General features: G+C 40.7%; 1 protein-coding gene and 1 non-coding gene across 4 annotated transcripts in view; one reads left to right on the top strand and one right to left on the bottom strand.

The window, feature by feature from the left end:
- Positions 1–6,778, bottom strand: part of MBNL1 (muscleblind like splicing regulator 1) — a 290,117-nt gene extending 283,339 nt beyond the window's left edge. For 2 of the 3 annotated variants that reach the window (XM_029069756.2, XM_029069761.2), the window contains exon 1: positions 6,553–6,774. The gene's annotated coding sequence lies outside the window, so the exon portion shown is untranslated. Of the gene's footprint in view, positions 1–6,552 lie in introns of all 3 variants that reach the window. The other variant, XM_029069811.2, reaches the window with a different exon arrangement.
- Positions 6,779–14,062: 7,284 nt separating this feature from the next.
- LOC114816063 lies at positions 14,063–14,200 on the top strand. Its single transcript, XR_003763838.1, has one exon. It is a non-coding gene; the product is annotated as a small nucleolar RNA SNORA7 (small nucleolar RNA).
- The last annotated feature ends 7,616 nt before the right edge of the window (positions 14,201–21,816 follow it).

Here is a 21,816-nt window from a genome sequence, read left to right as displayed (position 1 = left end):
GTGGAAAGAGCATAGGTTTGTGAGTCAAAGGACCTGGTTTCTAAATCCAGCTCTGCTATTTGCCAATTACGTGACCTTAGGTAAGTCATTTATTCATTCATTCATTCATTCATACAATAGTATTTATTGAGCATTTACTATGGGCAGAGCACTGTACTAAGCGCTTGGAATGAACAATTCGGCAACAGAGACAGTCCCTGCCGTTTGACGGGCTTACAATCTAATCGGAGGAGACGGACAGACAAGAACAATGGCAATAATTAGAGTCGAGGGGAAGAACATCTACTAAAAACAATGGCAACTAAATAGAATCAAGGCGATGTACATTTCATTAACAAAATAAATAGGATAATGAAAATATATACAGTTGAGCAGACGAGTACAGTACTGAGGGGATGGGAAGGTAGAGGGGGAGGAGCAGAGGGAAATGGGGGGAAGAGGGTTAAGCTGCGGAGGCAGAGGAGAGAGTGGGAAAGAGCTGAGTGAGAGAGGGGAAGGGGAGGATAGGAAGGGGCGGGCGGGAGGAGGGGAGGAGGAGGGACATGGTGAGGCCAAAGAGGTGGGTGGCAGCACTGACAACAGTAAAGAGTAACAAACGAAATCGGTAATATAGCAACAGTCCTTTCTCTGTGCCTCAATTTCATTCATTCATTCATTCATTCATTCATCCATCCATCCATCCATTCATTCATTCAATCATATTTATTGAGCGCTTACTGTGTGCAGAGAACAGTTCTAAGCACTTGGAAAGTACAATTCAGCAATAGAGACAATCCCTGCCCACACCTGGTTTACAGTCTAGAAGGGGGGAGACAGACATCAAAACAAGTAAACAGGCTTCAATATAAATAAATATAATTATGGATATATACATATATGCATAAGTGCTGTGGGGCTGGCGGTAGAGCCAAGGGAGTGAGTCTAGGTGATGAGGAGGGGATGGGGAAATGAGGAAAAAGGGGGCTTAGTCTGGGAAGGCTTCTTAGAGGAGGTGAACCTTCAGTAAGGCTTTGAAGTAGGGAAGGAGAGATTGTTTGGAAGATTTGAGGAGGGAGAGCATTCCAGGCCAGAGGTAGGATGTGGGCCAGGGGTCGATGGCGGGACAGGTGAGAGTGAGGCAAAGAGAGAAGGTAAACGCCAGAAGATCAGAGTGTGTGAACTGGGATGTAGAAGGAGAGAAGGGACGTGAGGTAAGGAGTGGCAAAGTCATGGAGAGCTTTGAAACCAACAGTGAGGAGTTTCTTTTTGATATAGAGGTTGATAGGTAACCACTGGAGATGTTTGAGGAGAGAGGTGACATGCCCAGAACGTTTCTGAAGAAAGATAATCCAGGCAGCAGAGTGAAGCATCGACTGAAGTAGAGAGAAATAAGAGGTTGGGAGGTCAGGAAGGAAGCTGATGCAGTAATCCAGTCAGGATAGGATGAGTTATTGTACTAATGTGGTAGTGGTTTGGATGGAAAGGAAAGGGCGGATTTTGGTAATATTGTAAAGGTGAGACCTGCAGGCTTTAGTGACAGATTGGATGTGTGGGGTGAATGAGAGAGTGGAGTCAAGGATGACACCAATATCGTGGGCTTGTGTGATGGGAAGAATGGTTTTGAGGTCCATGGTGATGGGAAAGTTAGGGAGAGGAGAGGGTTTGGGAGGGAAGATAAGGAGCTCTGTCTTGGACATGTTGAGCTTTAGGTGTCTGGAGAACATCTGATTAGAGATGTCCTGAAGGCAGGAGGAGATGAGAGTGAATGAATGAATGAATGAATGTGAACCTGGAGAGAGGGAGAGAGAACAGGGGAGGAGATGTAGATTTGGGCAGATGATACCTGAATTGAAGCCGTGGGAGTGAATGAGTTCTCCAAGGGAGTGAGTGTAGATGGAGAATAAAAGGAGAGCAAGAACTGAACCTTGAGGTACGCCTACAATCTGCAAAATGGGGACTCAATAACTGTTCTCCCTCCTACTTAGAGCTTGAGACAGAGATGGTGTTGGGCCTCAATAGATCAAGCAGTCAGCTTTATTGAGTGCTTAATGTGCAGAAAACACGTGTGCTTAAGTGCTTGGGAGAATTCAGTATAAACATTCCGTAGACGTTCCCTGCCCATGAGGAGCTTAGAATCTAGAAGGGGAGGAATTTGTACCTAAGTGTTGTGAGGCTGAGGATGGTGTGAATAAAGGGTACATAGTTCAGTGCTTGGCCCTTAGTAATGACTTAAAAAATACCACAATTATTATAAGTGGCCAGAGAGGTAAGAAAAGAATTAGGGGAAAATTGTTGGTGAACTCAGGGTTAGTTAATGTTTCCAAGAAGAAGAGAATGATACACACGGTCTAAAGTTGTCCACTGGTCGAGGGGGATTAGGATAGAATAGGGTCCATTAGATTTTGCAGGGAAAAGGAAGTTGAAGATTATGTAGAACGCAGTATCAGGAGAGTGAAGGGTGAGGAACCCAGTAGTAATAATAATAATGGTATTCATTAAGTGCTTACTATATGTCAGACACTGTACTAAGTGCAGGGGTAGATACAAGTTTATCATGTTGGACACAGTCCCTGTCCCACAAGGAGCTCACAGCCTCAATCCCCACTTTACAGATGAGGTGATCGAAGTCCAGAAAAGTGAAGTGACTTCCCCAAGGTCACACAGCAGGTCCTTCTCACACTCAAGTCCATGCCCTATCCACTACACTATGATGGAGGATCCAGGAAGTGGGACAAGAATTGTATGAAACCTTTCATTCATTCATTCCTTCGATCGTATTTATTGAGCATTTACTGTGTGCAGAGCGCTGTACTAAGTGCTTGGGAGAGTTCAAGATAACAATAAACAGGCACATTCCCTCCCACAATAAGCTTACAATCTAGAAGGGGAGACAGACATTATTTTAAATAAATTACAGATATGTTTATAAGTGCTGTGGGGCTGGGAAGGGGGAATGAGTAAAGAGAGCAAGTCGGGACAACACAGAAGGGAGAGGGAGAAGAGGAAAAGGGGGCTGAGTCAGGGAAGGCCTCTTGGAGGACATGGGCCAGGGGTCAGCAGAGAGATAGATGAGATAGAGGTACAGTGAGAATAATAATTATGGTATTTGTTAAGAGCTTACTATGTGCCAAGCACTGTTCTAAGCAGTAGGGTAGATAGAAGGTAATCGGTTTGCCCACGTGGGGCTCACAGTCCTAATCCCCATTTTACAGTTGAAGTAACTGAGGCACAGAGAAGTGAAGTGGCTTGCCCAAGGTCACATAGCAGACAAGTGGCAGAGCCCGGATTAGAACCCATGTCCTCTGTCTCCCAAGTCTGTGCTCTTTCCATTAAACCAAGCTGCTTAGAGGAACCAAGTGTGCAGGCTGGATTATATTAGTTTTGACAAACATGGGAAGAGGGTAGTGGGTTTTCTGTGGGAAGGTGCAGTGGGATCCAGAAAAGGTTCTTTTTAGCATTTAGGAAACAGGGTCATGTTTGAAATCAGAGGGGACAGAGCCCCGACAGAGTAACCAGCTGAAGATATTGGCTGGGGAGGAAAGATGAGTGCAGATGTTTTTAAGAGGAGATGGGAGATCCCTTCAGAGGCACAGGAAGAAGGGTAGATTTTGAAAACAGGTGGGAGGGAGGGAGAGAGTTGAGAAGGGGAAAGGGAGATTTTGGAGGCTTTGTGCCAGATGATTTTGATTCTCATTAACAGTACTTTTTGAGTACTTGCTATGTGCAGAGCACTGTACCCAGCACTTGGGAGAGTACAACACAATAGAGTTGGTCGCTCTTATTGATTTTGTCAATGACAGTAGTGGCAAGCTCGTTGTGGGCAGGGAATGTGTCCGTTTATTGTTGTATCATACTCTCCCAAGTGCTTAGTACAGTGCTGTGCACACAATAAGCATTCTGTAAATCTGATTGATTGAAGGAATGAATACTTGCTAAGCTTTACTGTAAGCAAAGCACTGAGCTAAGTGGTGAGGTAGATACGAGATAATAATTAGACATCGTCCCTGTCCCACTGAGGGCCCTCAGTCTAAGTAGGAGGGATGACAGGTATTGAATTCCCACTTTATAGCTAAGGAAACCGAGACACCAAAAAGTGAAATGACTTTCCCAAGGTCATAAGGCGAGTGGCAGATCCAGAATCGAAACCCAGGTCCTCTGATTCCCCAGCCTGTGCTCTTTACACTAGGCCACGTTGCTTCTCTGTTAGCTAACGAGATCATCAGGGCAAGAGAGATGAGTGAGGGAGGTGGGGATATTGGGAACTTCAGGAGGGTTGCCACAAAATATTCCAGAAAGCTAACAAGTCTATCCCTTGGTGTGATTCAGACAGTGTCATCCTACAACTGGTCTGATCAGCTCCACTTGCACCCATGAATGCATTTTAATGTCAGTCATCTTTGATGTGGATATATGTACATATATACACATGTGTAGTGTATGCATGTGTATGCACATATATGTGAATATAATTGAATGCATTAATTTATGTCAACTGAAAATATTATAAGGTTAATAGCATTATTCATTCTCCTTTATTGTTACAATACACCTTGAGTTTAACAAATCTATTAGTGATTACATGCCTAGTGAAATATGGAAATTCCTCACTTCCAGTGAATTTCAAATTATTTTTGATGTGATAATGAGTCCCAAAACATCCAAAAGGCTAAATAATCTATCTGGCATCCTGAGAGAATCAGGTCCTAATTTTCTTCCAATTTAGAAGATCAGCCAATTATGAAAGGGATCATTAATCTTCTTTCTAAGAGGTTATGTACAATCCATTGTTTAAATTACAGATCTCTTGGAATTAGTTACAGAATTCCAGGCATTCAGAGCATTGAATCTTAGTTCCTGAAAGAATTTACTAACTGAGGCAATGACAATTGTGTCTTTTCAGAAGGGAGGAGAGTACATTTGTGCTGTTCGCTGGTTATGAATAAGTCATTTAAATGAGTCTATTGCATATTTGTCAATGGTAATTTTCCCCATTTTTCACTAGATGCCACTTTTTAAAAATTTATGTTAAATTATTTAAAATGCAATATCTAGATTTATTTACTTTGAAATATTGAAAGGAAAATCATGCACTATTTTTCACTCAGTTCACTCAATGAGCCAATTATAAATATATAATATGATCCATTAAAATCACTGCAATTATATTGAAATACAGATAACACCCACCACTCCAAAATTAAAATCTATTCAGGTAAAGGTTTATGTTACATTTGTCTATTGGATTCTGAATTCATTTGGGAGCTTTAAGCTAAATTTTATGTTCTTTATTCAGAGGCACAATTATAGGACTGCATATTTACAATAATAATTGGATTTAAAGATAATTGAAGAGTAATGCATGTGGTTGTTTTATTTAATGGGTCTAATTTTAGATGACAGCTATGGATCATTTCATATATTAAGAAAGGAAACATACCTCTGTGGAGAAAAGTATCTTAATCGTCATTGTGATATCTGTTAAGTGTTTACTATGTGCCAAGCACTGTACTAAACATAAGGGTGGATACAAGGTAACCAAGTTGAACACAGTCCCTGCCCCACAGGGGGCTCACAGTCTAAGTAAAATAGCTGCTTTGGGTCACAAAAAATACCTTGCAACCTCCTTTCAAAAAGCAGAGCTATCTTGGGGAATGCACAGTGGTCTATTGGAAGGAGCATGAGCCTGCGAGTCAGATACAGCATGGCTCAGTGGAAAGAGCCCGGGCTTGGGAGTCAGAGGTCATAGGTTCTAATCCCAGCTCCACCACTTGTGAGCTGGGTGACTTTGGGCAAGTCACTTAACTTCTCTGTGCCTCAGTTACCTCATCTGTAAAATGGGGATAAAGACTGTGTGCTTCATTTAGGACAACCTGATCACCTTGTATCCATCCCAGTGCTTAGAACATTGCATGGCACATAGTAAGTGCTTAACAAATGCCATCATTATTATTATTAAGAGTACAATGCATTAGAGTACCACACAACTCCTAAACCATTAATTCTCACTGAAACAATAGCCTCTATGAATGTATGTTTTCCATAACATGAGGTTTTTCATGACATGACTAGAGAGTTACAGCACAAAATACACTTCTGGAACGAACTTGGGGCACTTAAGCCCATGACCACTCAAATGTTTGGTAATCTGATCTAGAAATCTAGGTCTCCTCAGTATCCCTCTATAATAATAAGCAGCTTTATTTCTTGTTCGCTCATAAATTTTTATTTTAGAAGGCTCAGGATTCACAAGATCGTCCTCAACATGAATGACATGAATTAGCAAAGGAAAACAACTCGACACTCTTGAAGGAATATAAAAATCTATCATGAGGTACATGGGGCCTAGTAGAGTACACTGCACTAAGTGGATGTTCAATGTTCAATAAATGTTACTACTATTACTATTATTACTTCCACAGATACTGTTACAATATTACACATAACTAAAAGGTTTATAGTTGCCTTGTATTTGGATTAAGATGAAATGTCAGGTTTGAATGATAGGAAGTGCAGAGGGTTCCCGAATTACTGGGAATACTCTCAATCATTGTTTTCCTCCCTTTCTGATTTTACCTCTCATAATCTTCATTCCCAACATCCACAGTTTCTTCTTGTTCTGCATTTTTCCTGTCACTCAATTCACCACATCCGCGTTGAATCCTCCCCAGTCTCTGGAGCATTTCCCTAAAGCGCTCCAGAATTCCGGCACAGTACTAAGCTGTTCTTTGGGGGACTGGATCCCATCAACATTTATGTCCTGAAGTATTCGGCTAGCTGTACAGTGGTCCACTCGTTCTCTGTTCTACTGTTACTATAGTGACCCAAGCAGACACAGAGCCCCTGAATGGTCCATGTGTTTTCACTTCAGATTCCAAAAGGAGGTGGAGCTGAAGAGTCAGAATTACAATTGCAAATCTCAAAGGCTCTGGTTTTCCAGAGCTCCTCCTTCTCCTCCTCTCTGTTTTACTGTTGCCATAGAGATGAGAGAGCAAAAACTTTCCAGATGCTGATGTGGTCCATTCTTCTGAGCTCCTCCTAGTCTATGGAACTTGTTTCCATAGAGATTGAAGGAATCAGAGGGAAAAAAAAAAGTTCCCACTAAGTGACCCCGAGGAATAATTTACAAGTCTCCAGTGAGATCCCCTTCAGTGGCTTATCAGTTGGTTTAAGATTAGTTTGGTTTCATTGATGAGACATAATCACTCAGTCAATAAGTTTTGGGAAGACACTTTTTTTATTTTGTTTTGTTCTGCTGAGCATGTAATGCGAAGGAAGGATTCATTTTTCACCAAGCAATTATTATTAGCCTATTTCACAATTTTGAATAGTTGCTTTATTAAATTTTATGGATGGAACTGTGTTTTCTTGCTTTCAAGAGTGCACAGGGAGCTAAAACTCACAGTCTGTACCTTTCATTCTGAACTGGTTCCTTAAATTTATTTGAATAATGATATGATGAAAAAGAAATGTCCATATTAGTGTTTTTTAAGATATGGCATCATGACCTTCAGACTCTTCTTACAAGATGAGAATTTTAATGTACAGTCTTCAAATTCCAAGTGACTCCAGACTGATTCATACACCGCCAATGTGGGGCTATTGTGATACCCAGGAAAGAAGAAAGGTATCAACCCTGGAGATGCCCCTGCTCTTCTGCAATCCTTTCCTCCACCAGCCCCCCACCCTCTTCGACTCTCCTATCTTTTTCAGCAATATCTCAAGAGGAAATCTCCTGCCTCTTTGCAAATTCTACACCCTCCACTTGTGTTTGTGACCCGCTTTCATTCATCAAAGCAATTCCCCCCTCCTTGCCCTCCCTGACTGCCATCCTCAATTGCTGAGTTTCCAGTGGCTCTTTCCCCACTGCTCTTGAACATGCCCACGGCATATCCTAAAAAAAGCCCCAAAGTACAGTCCCTTGACCTCATGGCACCTGCCACTTATTGCCCCATCTCCTTCTTACTATTCACCTCCAAACTCCTTGAATGAGTTGTCTACACTGGCTGCCTCCTCTTCTTCCCCTCCAATTCTTTTCTTGACCCACTGCAATCTGGTTTTTGCTCTCTCTACCTCATGGAAACAGCCTTCTTTAAGGTCACCAAAAACCTCCTTCTTGTCAAATTCATCAGCCACTTCTCCATCCTCATCCTCCTGGACCTTTCTGCTGCCATGACACTGTGGACCATCCCCTTCTCCTGGAAACATTATCTAACCTCAACTTGACTGACACTCTTCTCTCTTGCTTCTCCTCCTCTCCAGCCTGTCCTTCTCAGTCTCTTTAACAGCCTCTTCTTCTGTGCTCACCCTTTAACTGAGGGAGTCCCTCAGAGCTCAGTTCTGGGTCCCTTTCTAGTCTCCATTTACCGCCCCCCCCACAACTCCCTTGGATCATGTATTCACTCCCAAGGCTTCAACAACCATCTCTAAGCAGTTGATTCCCCAATCTACATCTCCAACTCTGACCTTGCTCCTTCTCTGAAATCTCCCATTTCCTTCTGCCTTCTGAATACCTCCATTTGGATTTCCCACCAACACCTCAAACTTGACATGTCCAAAACAGAATTTCTTTTCTTCCCACTTAAATCCTGTCTTCCCTTTGCCTTTCTATCACTGTAGACAACACCATTATTCCTATCTCACAAGCCCATAACCTTGGTATTATCCAGTACCTATCTCTGTTTCCCAACCCTATTGCAACAAGGGCACAAAATCCTGTCTGTTCTACCTTCCCAACATCTCTAGAATCTGCCATTTCCTCTGCATCCACTTTGCCAACTTGTTCATCCAAGCATTCATCGTTTCCCACCTTGACTACTGCATCAGTCCCCTCCTGATCCCCCTGCATTCTCTTTCCCATCTCCAATCCATACTTTATTTTGAGGAGCGGGATCATTTTTCTGAAAAACTGCTCACCAGTCAAATTTCAACACCCTTCAAAATCTTCCGTTAGTTGGTCCTCCACCTCTGTATCAAACAGAATCTCCTTAGCAGAGTTTAAAGGCATTCACTGAGCACTTACTACGTCAGCTCTTCCCCTCCTACTCCACCTCTCTGAACTCCTACTACAACCCAGGCCACCTATTCCACAACTCTAACACCAACTTACTCTCTGTACCTTGATCCCATCTATCCCACCACTGATCCCTTGCCCAAGTTCTCCACAGGCCTGGAACACCGTCCCACTTCATATGAGATAGACCACCACTCACCCAACCTTCATAACTCTCCTATAATCACAACTCCTCTGAGAGGCCTTTTCTAAGCTCTCATTTCTCTTACCTTCCCTTCAAACAGCATCAACTCTAAACATGGCTGTGAAGGCCTAAAAACTTTGATACTCATCTCAGCTCCACCATACTTGTTTAAATATTCTTATACTCTCCTGTTTCCCTGATCCATAAGCTTCAATGTCTGTCTCGCCTCTAGACTGTAAATTCCTTGTGGCCAGAGATTACATCTACCAACTCTGCTGTATTATACTTTTCCAAGCACTTAGTGTAGTACTCTGAACACAACAAATGCTCAGCAAATATCACTGATTGGTTGTTTGATTTCTAAGAGAGGATGACAACTACAGATCTAAAGGTTATATGGATTAATAAGTAGTTTGGATGCAGACTTTAGTCAAGAACATTTCAGACAATGGACAAAGCATTCTCAGATCATGATTGCATCTCCTGAAAGTATGTGGAATCCTGCAAACCTAAGCAAAGTTGCTGACCTCACATTTCATTCTACCAGGGTATTTGAGGACAATCCTTATTTCCTTTCCTGCCTATTTTCCATAGACCACTGCTTTAAGGCTCTCTCCAAGGCAGAAGAAATTCACTCCCTATTTTTCTGTGATGAGAAGAGGTTGCCTGGTGGAAAGTCCTGACCTGCTCCCTTTATTCATCCCATCGAAGCCCCACAGCACTTACATATATATCTGTAACATTATTTGTTGATGTTTGTCTTCTCTCTAGGCTGTAAGCTTAGTGTAGGCAGGAAATGTGTCCGTTTACTGTTATATTGTACTCTCCCAAGTACACGATACAGTACTCTGCATACAGTAAACACTCAATAAATATGATTGACTGACTGAAAGATTATGGAGTTGGGAGTCAAAGGACCTGGGTTATAATACTGGCTCCATCACTTGGTTTCTGTGTGACCTTGGGCAAATCATTTAACTTTTCTGTGCCTCAGTTTTCTCACATATAATGGGGAATAAATACCTGTTCTCCCACTCTCTTAGATTAAGCCTCATTTGACACAGGGACTGATCTGATCTGATTATTTTGTATCTATACTGAGTCATGGCACATAGTAAGGGCTTAAAAAATGCCACAGTTTTTATTTTTATTGACGAGTGAAAATCAAGGTTGATGAACAGTTAATGACTTTCACACTTTCTTTCAAAAGCTTGTCAGCATTTTATCTTCTTTGAACTGCTTTTTCTTGTCTCAGAAGTTTGGTTTTCACACATCCTCCAGCTGTCAGTCATAAACCACTCTTGACTAATTCCTTGGGGAGAAGGTAGAACCAGGCATCATTGGGGCTGCTTCAATTTAATGTTGACTAAGAACAAGGTGTAGGCTGGTCTTGGCTTTGGTCTTCTTTGGGCAAGATTGTCAAAACAGTGTGGCACTGACTCTAGAAAGTGGTTCCAAACCATCCTCCTATCTTGTTTTTTGGATCTCCAGAGCAGTTACCAGAATACAGAAATAGCTCCAGGACAACCGTTTCCAAGATTTGGAGACACTAAATCAATCAATGGTATTTATTGAGTACTCACTATGTGCAGAGCACTGTACTAAGAGCCTGGGAGAGTACATACACCAGAATTAGCATGAACATAGTAAAAAACATTTGGAACATAACATTAGATCTCTTGTGTTCCCATGGTTCTGTTGAAGTGATTGAATGAGATAGAGCAGATTATATAACACAGCTGTACTCCATGATGATAGGGGATCCACATTTAACATCCTTTCAAATCTGACGTGACCAAATCATATCCCTTTGCAGTCATTTATTTAATAGTATTTGTTAAGCACTCACAATGTGCCAGGCACTGTACTGTCAGGGTTGAAACAAGTTAATAAGGTTGGACACAATCCCTGACCCCCTTAGGGCTCACAGTCTTAATCCCCATTTTACAGATGAGGTAACTGAGGCCCAGAGACTTGCCCAAGGTCACACAGCAGACAAGTGGCAGAGCTGGGATTAGAACCCAGGTCCTTCTGATTCTCAGGCCCATGCTCCATCCACCAGGTCATGTTGCTTCTCTAATTACTGCTGCTGACAGTGATGATGATGGAGTTTCCCTTTGGGAACGATGGATGATCCTTAGTTCTGAGACTGCAAAATGGAGAACCTGAGTGAAGAAATTGACTGTAGTGTTAATAATCTGCTCCGTGCCTCTCGTGCTCTTTCTTACCGGCCTGCCATGTTTCAGCTGTTGTCCAGAAAGCCGGAGAAGAGTAGGCAGGCAGGGGTGTAACACACTGTGAAATGCCTGTAAAGTTTTTTTCATCTATAAGAAGTGACCACGGCACTTCTGCGAATCGACACCTAATCTTGGCAGGAGAGTTAGAGTACGGTGATAAAGCTTAGCGCTCTGCCACACCGGGTTACCCATAATGGAAAAGTCTAAGCCAAAGGGTCAGGCAAAGTCAATTCGCTTGTGCTGGGCATCAGTGGCATGGGAAAGAGTCAAAGGAGGATGATCAAGCGATCAAAACTTTGAGCAAAGACAAAGGCTGAGACTGAAGTTTTTGCAGCGTAAAATGGTAAACTACTTCTATATCTTTACCAAGAAAACTTTATGGATATACATTCCAGAATGACTTTACTGCAGAAAATAGGACATTCTGGAGAGCCCATGGAGTCGCTATGGATCAGAAAAGTTTTGACGGCATTTGAAGAACCAGAAGTGACCATGGCAGAATGTTGATGTTGTGCTGTAGGGATTTATTTCTACGGAGAATACCTTGGGACCTGCTGCAGTCATGGCTGCCCATATTAGTCATCTATTTTGCAGAATTCCTCTTAAGCCTGAAAGTCTCCCAGAATTCCCCAGATGGTTCTTCAGGTCAAAACCTTCACCAATGACGTCATAGTCCCAAGAAGTGAATTTCTGGGCAGACAAAATATCCTTAGTGGCCAAAAAGGCATAGGTCTTCTGATAGCATCAAATGTTTTGTTCTGAATACATCATTAGTAATAGTGGTGGTGAAGGTAGTAGGAATAAGAATAGTAGCAGAAATGATGATAATTGTAAACTCCTTGAGGGAGTGGATTGTGTTTGCTAATTCTCCTGGATTCTTCAATTTGTTTAGTACAGGATACTGCTTCAGAGTAAGCCCTCAATGAATGTCATCGATTGATTGATTGATTATTCATTCTAAGCACATACTATGTGGGAAGCCCCGAGGTTATTATAAAATGAATAGATTGGAGTAAGCACTCAATAAATACTATTGATTTATTGATTGATTGGCTGATTATCCATTAAGTGCATACTACATGGGAAGCCTTGTGCTAAACCCTGAGGTAATTATAAAATGTATATATTGGACACAGTCCCCAGTCCCAGAGAGGACCCAAAATCTAAATAGGAGTGATCCAACAGAACAATAACAGAAGAAAGCAAAGCAACCATCACTGACAGCAATATTGAACAAAGTAGCTAGTTACAGTTCTGTAAGGGTGAGCTCTTACACAGTTCAAGGCTCCAGACATTGTCTTGTTCAAGGGCTTTGAATCAGATCTGAGGGACATGGGAGCTGCTGTTTTTCCTGGGCCTGCTGGGACCCAGTAAAAGTTCAACAGTGCTGGGTGGCTGTGGGAACCTCAAAAAGCTGATTTTTTTAAGGTATTTTTTTAAGCGCTTACTATCTGGTATATGTTAAACACTTACTATGTGCTAGGCACTGTTCTGAGCACTGGGGTAGATGCAAGGTAACCAGGTTGGACACGGTCTGTGTCCCACATGAGGCTCACAATCGTAATCTCCATTGTACAGATGAGGTAACTGATGCACAGGGAAGTTGAGTGATTTGCCCAAGGTCCAACAGCAGGTAGGTGGTGGAGCTGGGACTAGAATCGAGGTCCTTCTGACTACCAGGATCTATACATATTTTCCAAAAATGTAATTCATGAGCCTTCATTATTGATACTTTTTTAGATTAGAATTTGATCATGGAACTGTTTTAGTTTTTAATCTATATCTACACCCATATCTATATCTATATCTACACATGTATCTATATCATCACATATATACCTATACATATATCTATATATATTCATTCATTCATTCAATCATATTTATTGAGCACTTATTGTGTGCAGAGCTGGGAAGTACAATTCAGCAACAAATAGAGACAATCCCTGCCCACAACGGGCTCACAGTCTAGAAGGGGGGAGACAGACATCAAAACAAGTAAACAGGCAAAGGTATATATAGGTACATATATTTATATCCATAGCATCATCTATATCTATATACACATATGGATCTTGGGAACGCGTTAACGTACTCTGTGTTATCTCCTAAGGGAAACCATACTTTTTCTACATTCTTTCACTTAATACTCTATTTTCATAGAATCTATTCATACTGCTGATCAGGGTATAGGAACATACCTGTTCATCAGTCCATCAATATTTATAGAGCACCTGCTGTGTGCAGAACACTGTCCTGACCACTTGGCAGTCTAGAGTGAGTTAGTAGACACTATCCCTCCCCTCAAGGACCTGATTATCAAGATGGGGAGATAGGCAATGAAACAATTTAGTAATAGGAGGAAGATAAGAGGAATAGATACATATATGAGTCAGTGTTTAAGTAGCAAGATATGTAAGTTGTTATATATAGAAGCACAAGGAGTATCTGTGAGGACACCAAGGCATAATGGGTGCAGATGTGCTGAAGTGATAGTTGGACGATTTAATCTGGGGAAGTGAAGTTAATAGGGAAAGCCTTACCTGGAAAAGATGCTCTTTCCTAATAGCTTTGAAAGTAGAGAGAGCTGTGGTCTGTGGTCAGTCTATGTACTCAATTCAGTTGCTTATTTTTTACTCTATTCCTTCCTCTCCCCTCTCAGGGTCACACCTGGAGAGTTTCCAGTACTCGACCAGTCTTGGCTATGGGAGGGAGAGTCAACCAGAGGCTTACACATTCCAATCTTAGCTTGGGCAGTGGCTAACAAGTGGAAGACAATCTGCTGCAAGTCAAATTTTACCTGTGCTGGGGGTCAGAGGCATGGGAGAGTGTCGAGGATGGAAACTCAAGTCCACTGAGTGTAAGGAGGCAATGGTAAACCACTTCTGTATTTTTTACCAAGAAAACTCTATGGATCCACTACCAGAGTGAAGATGGAGGTGAGGTGTTCTGGGAGAGATACGTCCATGGCATCGTTATGGCTTGGAGACGACTCAATGGCACAAGACAAGATTCCTTAATCTACTCATCCAGGTTGAATTTTTATTCTTCCTTCCCCTTTCGTTAACTAAATCGATGGTCAATCAATGGTATTTATTAAAAATGTATTGTGTTCAGAGCACTGTACTAAGTGCTTGAGAGAGTACAATATAATGTTACTAACTGAAAACAGTTTACCTCTGGGTATCTTACCCAATAGACTGTATGAGAAAACTGCTGTATGGAACTTTTAAGTTACTTGCTCAAGGTCACATCATCTCCCTTGGGGGACCAAACAGAATGCCTCATCTTCCCACCCAAACCTTACGCTCCCTGCACTTTCCCATTATTGTAGAGAGGATCACCATCCTTCCTTTCTCCCAAGCCTGTAACTTTGACATTATCCTCGACTCCTCTCTTTCATTCAGCCCACATATTCAGTCCGTTACCACATCCTGTCAATTCAACCTTTACAGCATCTCTAAAATCTGCCCATTCCCCTCCATCCAAGCACATTGATCCAAATACTTGTTCTATCCCGCCTAATTACTGACCTCCCCTCCTGTCTTTCCCCGCTCCAGTCCAAATTTTACTCTGAGGTCTGGATCATTTTTCTAAAAAAAAATATAGTCCATTTTTCCCCACTCCTCAAGAACCTCCAGTGGTAGCCTATCTATCTGCATCATTCAGAAACTCCTCACCATTGGTTTTAAAGCATTCAATCAACTTGTCCCCTCCTAATATCCCCCTCTAGACAGTAAGCTCATTATGGGCAAGGAATATGTCTACCATTCTGTTATATTGTACTCTGTACACAATGAGTGCTCAATGAATATGATTGATAGATTCATTGACTGTTGGCATAGATAGAGCCTCTACCTCCATTGTTCTCATCTAGACAGTACAATGCTCAACATATAATGGACTCTCAATACGTATTATTTATTGATCAGCTCATTGACAGCCCTTCCCTATTGGTCTCTAAAATGGAAATACATAAAATTATGTATAAATATATACATATACATAGACATATATGACATGAAGTCGGCATGGGCAGGTATTGTCTCTCTTTATGCTAAATTGTACTTTTCAAGCAGTTAGTACAGTGTTCTGTACATAGTAAGTGCTCAATAAATATGATTGAATGAATGAACATATATATATATATATATATATATATATATATGTATATATATATATATATAAAGGACTAGCAATCTAACTTTACTATTAGAACTCAAGTTTAATATTTGTGTTTTTCCCATTTGTGCATACAGTAAGAGCTCAATAAATACAACTGAATGAATGAACATACATACATATATATATATATAGATGAAGTACTAACAACCTAATGTTGGTATTAAAACTCAAGTTTAATATTTGTGCTTTTCCCATGGAAGGGAGGGATAATGTGGACGGGGAAGGGAATCCGCAGTGAATTTGATTTCCTCTCAATCTGGAAAGTCTTAATGATTGAAGAGAAATAATTTTAGGTGGTCTCTGAAGGGGAGAAAAATGCCAGATGAGACTAGAGTGGTCTGTGGTCCACCACACCATAGCTTGTGAGGGAAGTTGGTGTCACGATAAGAATAGTATTGAGGATAAGGACTATTGTTTATGGAATTTCACCTTATTCACCCTATCCTCAACCCCACAGCACTTTTAAACATATCTATAATTCATTTATATTAATGTCCATCTCCCCCTCTAGACTGAAAACTCACTGTGGGCAGGGAACCTGTTTACCAGCTCTATTATAGCGTACACACCCAAACGTTTAGTACAGTGCTCTGCACACAGTAAGAGCTCGATAAATATAACTGATATAATCGTTTGAATCAGTATGAGATTGTGGAGGCAATGCTAGAAAGCGTGGTGAGCTTTATTAGACCCCGAGAGGTCGCTTCCCTGGGAAATGTGGAAAATAGTAAATAAGAAACGTTGAGGGAAAGAACTTGTCACCAAACCTAGGAAGGAAACAAATTCAGGATCAACACCTCCAGGACAGAAGTACCCCATAGTTGAACCAAATTCCCATAGTCATGGGAATCATTTTAAATGATAAGATGTCATCACAAAGGTTAGGATAACTATTACATGATTTAACCTGTTCTAGTTTTTATAGTCTTCCTTTCTGTAACTCTCTAACTGATTTAGTCAAGAAAAAACTTATTTTCCAATTCCTGATCATTTCTTCTTTGCAGCCACATTTGATAGGTTTCATTTTTGCTTTCACACGTTGTTTTATCAGCCTGAATAGGGCCTTAAGAATTTTAATCCCAAGTCATTAATGAAAAGTAAAAAATTGAAACCTTAATTTTACTAGAGAAGCAAACACTATCTTAGAGATAACTATTCACTCCAGGAGTTCTAAGGGATAGAATCATTCAAATCCCCTAACTCATTGAGTACCATGTCCCCTGAGGCTTTTGCAAAGCAAGTAATTTACAATCCGGTGACTGGGTAGAGTCCTAGCCCTTAGGATAGTCTAGTAGAAATTAAATGCACAACCAATGATACAGTAATACTTAAATTATCCAGACAGTTAATAAAACAGAGTGTAAAGATAACTGAGATATTACAGCTTATATATAGATTTAATAATATTTTGTTAGCTTCTGTATTGTTTATTAGTTAAAAAGTTCTTCCAGAGCAACTTCAAGGCTTTATATGTTGCCCCTTTAGTAAGTACAATCTAAAAAATAAAATTGAAAATTGAATTACAAGATATATTTACTGCTACACTTTATTTTCTCTAGCAATTACAAATCTAGCAAAATAATTTCCTGTCAAAACAGGGTGGGAAATTTCCCCAAATACCCAGAGGATGTTTAACAGAGCTGTTGTTTTTCCTATTTGCATAATGTAGCATTATTCAAGCACTAAAAACAGACTTACATCTATTATTTGTTTTTACAAGGGAATTTAAAAAAAATTCTGAGAATTACTTCATTTGACAGTTTATACACAGGTAAGATTTAAAGTTCTTAATAATCAATCAGTAATACTTTTTAAGCACTTACTGATTGCAGAGCATTGTACTATGCTTTTGAGAGACTTGAGAACAATAGATTTGGTAGACATGCTTCCTTCCCACAAGGAGCTTGCAAATTATAATTACTGCCTATAATTATAAGATTAATAAATAATTACTGCTAATCTAAGAATGCATTCTGTATATCTGATGTCTGTCTATCTTTCTCGATCAGTGTATTGTGTGTGCATGTACGCAAACTAAGCACTGTTTACACAAGAGTGAGTCCTGGAAAACATGTGCAATTATAACCCTCGTGAAAGGGCTTCAGGTATTACAATAACAGTAACTGTTATATATAAGAAATTCCAATTAGGGGAAAGTTTTATTCAAATTCGAATAGCATCCTCTTTCCTTAATGATCCTAGTGTATTTTCTGCTCATATAGACAGACTCTCCATAAATGCAATTAACTGTGTTGTACAAAGAAAGAGAAACAGAAAAAAGACAGGGTGAAAGAGAAAAGGTGCAGGGCAAGGAGAATTCACCAACAGTTGGAAAATCTTACCATTTCCTCAATCTTACCATTTCCTCCTAAGTAAGATCTCCATAGCTGCTTGTTGTTTTTTACTGCCCATTAAAAAAAATCTATCAATCTATGGTAATTATTGAGTGTTTAGTGTGGGCAGATCACTTTACTCAGAACTTGCAAAGAACAGTATAATAATGTTGGTATTTGTGAACCCTGTGAGCAGCCTTATTAAGGACATACTCCTCCAACAGTCCTTCCCCAATTAAACCCTCTTTCTCCTAGCTCCCTCTCCCTTCTGCATCACCTATGCACTTGGATTTGCGACCTTTGGGTATTTGAAATTCTCCCCACTCCCAGCCCCACAGCACTCACGAACACATCTGTAAATTATATATTACACATTTTTTACTTATACTAATGAGAAGCAGCATTGCTTAGTGGCAATACCACAGGCTTGGGAGTCAGAGGATGTGGATTCTAATCCCAGCTTTGCCTCTTCTCTGTTGTGTGACCTTGGACAAGTCCCTTAACTTCTCTGTGCTTCAGTTACCTACCTCATCTGTAAAATGGGGATTAAAGGTGTGAGCCCCATGTGGGACAACCTGATTACCCTGTATCTACCCCAGTGCTTAGAACAGTGTTTGGCACATAGTAAGCACTTAACAAATACCATAATTATTATTATTATTAATGTATATCTCCCCCTCTAAACCGTAAGCTTGTTGTGGGCAGGAACTTGTCTACCAACTCTGCTATATTGTACTCTCCCCAGTGCTTATTACAGTGCTTTGCACAGAGTAAGCACTTCAGTAAATTCCATTGATGATGATGGGGTAAAACTAATCAGTACATCTGTCAGGAGAATGATGCTCATTAGGCAGAGTGTAGGAAGAAAATAAAAAAAGAGAATCAGGGTGTCACAGAGGGACACATTTCCTGGGAATCAGGAAGGAGAGTAGCAACATCATTGATGCACTCCAAATTGCTCCTACCTGAACCTCACTATCTCCACTCCCAGTATTCATTCATTCATTCATTCATTCATTCATTCATTCATTCAATCGTATTTATTGAGCACTTACTGTGTGCAGAGCACTGTACTAAGCACTTGGGAAGTATAGTTCAGCAACAAATAGTAAATAGCAGATGCAGCCCAGTTTTGAATCTCACTATGGCATATAATAATAATGTTGGTATTTGTTAAGCGCTTACTATGTGCAGAGCACTGTTCTAAGCGCTGGGGTAGAGACAGGGGAATCAGGTTGTCCCACGTGGGGCTCACAGTCTTAATCCCCATTTTACAGATGAGGGAACTGAGGCCCAGAGAAGTGAAGTGACTCGCCCACAGTCACACAGCTGACAAGTGGCAGAGCCGGGATTCGAACCCATGACCTCTGACTCCAAAGCCCGTGCTCTTTCCACTGAGCCACGCTTGAGTTGTCTGGATGGAATTTAGACCTAAGTTTCCATTTCAGGTGAAATTGTCATCCTCCAGCTCTATTTGACGCTTAACCAGATTACTGTGGCCTCTCAGCTACGTGGGGATTAGCTGTGAAGTTTCCACAGCCTGTCTTGAAATCTCTGCTTTTGATTCCCGCATTTGTATTTAAGATAGATATTCACTTTAAATTGAAAGGAGTTTCTAGAAAGGCAATGATCATCTGAAATCAAGGCTCTTAGGGGAGTGAACACAGGGATTGGTATCTGAGGACAGTTGGAATTTAGGAAGGAAAGGTACCTTGGGATTGACAATTCCACTTTCCTCCTATTCATTTAGATCATAACCTAGAGCTGGTTAAGATCTTACTTAGACGTTAGAATTTCAAGGGTGCTTCGTCTGAGATGGCCATTTAGGGCCTGTAAATATGATATCATCTGCACCCAGTTGATGCTCCAAAACAGGAGAAGAATAACACTCTTCAACTTAATCATTTCAATGCAAACCAAAATAGGCTTTGAAATTGAACACAGCAGGCTCTGAGAAGTAACCAGAGCCAAAGAGGAACTATAATTCTCTAAAGATATTTAGAGAGTATGCACCAATCACTGGGAGAGAAGCCAATTCAAAATACTACCAGAACTTCCCTAACAAATTACAAATAGATAAAGGTCATGGTCTAAAGACTCCAGAGAAATTTAAATCCATGTAGGAGAGGGATGGAAGCACATTTTTATCTTTGTTCTAGTAGACTTTTATTTTTCAAATTTCTAAAATCTACAAAACCTTAAAATTGTTGCCAGTGATTTATAATTCAGCAATGGCAGGATTAGTACCTGGCCAACAGAAATCCAGATAATCTTTTGCAATTCAAACAACTAGTTGGATAGAATCCATCCACTCTTTGTTCCTTGTTTTGCCTTTTTAAAGGTGGGGTTTTTTTAAATACAGCTACCAGATAGGTCAAGAACCATCTTTGGCCAATGTGGACAAGACTCAAATTTTGATTTATTTTTATAATCTCTAGTGTTGACCATTAGAGGATCCATCATCATATTTTACTGCACCTCTTTTTACAATAGGAAGACTTGAAATCAGTGATGGAACATGCTCTTGCGCCCCAGGAAGCTGTATAAAAAGAAGATGAAGTTCAAGTTCAAAAGACAATCATTTAGTAGCTGTTACTGACACTGTCCTGAAAAAGGTTTGAAATGACTCCCACTCCTAAAATCAAGTAGTCAACATGGAAACTGCAATCTTTGTGGGTAGAGAATGTTTTCTACCAATTTGGGTGCTCTCCTAAGTGCTTAGTACAGGGCTCTGCATTCTGTAAGTGCTTAAAAAATGCCATTGATTGATTTTCATCTCCATCTACCTTTGTCTCAGATCTGGTATCCCATGCCTCTCAAAGTTGTCTCTATTGGTAACCGATAGATAAATTGGTTTTTTTTGTGTGTATGTGTGTTTGTGTGTGTGTTATTCTCCATTCCTCACCATCTTTTAGCTTCCACATTCAAACAACTGATAAATCCTTCCTGGTCATCCAATCAATCAATCAATCAATCCATCAAAGGTATGTATTGAGTGTTTACTGTGTATAGAGGACTGTACTAAACACTTCAGTAAGTACACTACAATTAAGTTTTGGACATGATCCCTGCCAACAAAGAGGTAACAAGGGAAGGCAAACATTAAAATAAATTACAGAGAATAATTTACAGATAAGAGAAATAGTACAGTATTAAGAATATGTACGTAAGTGATGTGGGGCTGGGGCGTTTTCTGCACATTTCCCAAATCTGTTTCTTACTTACCACCCAAACAGCTACTATGATTTATCTGTTACCGATTTGTACATTCCAAGTGCTTATTACAGTGCTCTGCACATAGTAAACGCTCAATAAATACTATTGAATGAATCACCATAGGCAGCACTACCAACCTTCCCGTCTCACAGGCTGATGACTTTGGCGTTTTCTTTGACTCTGCTCTCTCAACTCAACTCACATATCCGGCCAATCTCTAAATCCTGTTGGTTCAGCCTGCACAACTTCACTAAAATCCACCCTTTCCTTTCCATCCAAACTGCTACTATGTTAATTAAGCCCTTATTCTATCCTGCCTTGATTACTGCATCACCCTCCTTGCTGACCTCCCTTCCTCCTGTCTCTCCCCACTCCAGTCCATATTTCACTCTGCTAGTTGGATCATTTTTCTCCAGAAACATTCAGGTCATGTTTTCTCACTCCTCAAGAATTTCCAGTGGTTGCTCATCCACCTCCTCATCCAACAGAAATTCCTTGCCATCGGCTTTTAAGAACTCAGTCACCTTGCCCCCTCCAACCTAACCCTGTTACTGTCCTACTACAACCCAGCCCACACACTTCACTCCTCTAATGCCAACCTACTCACTGCATCTTTATCTCATCTATCTCACTGCTAACCTCTCACCCACGTTCCGACTCTGGCCTGGTATG

The sequence above is a fragment of the Ornithorhynchus anatinus genome, chromosome 1, assembly GCF_004115215.2.
Source record: "Ornithorhynchus anatinus isolate Pmale09 chromosome 1, mOrnAna1.pri.v4, whole genome shotgun sequence".
NCBI lineage: Eukaryota > Metazoa > Chordata > Mammalia > Monotremata > Ornithorhynchidae > Ornithorhynchus > Ornithorhynchus anatinus.
The sequence above is the reverse complement of the archived record's forward strand: the minus strand, read 5'-3'. Positions and strand labels throughout refer to the sequence as shown.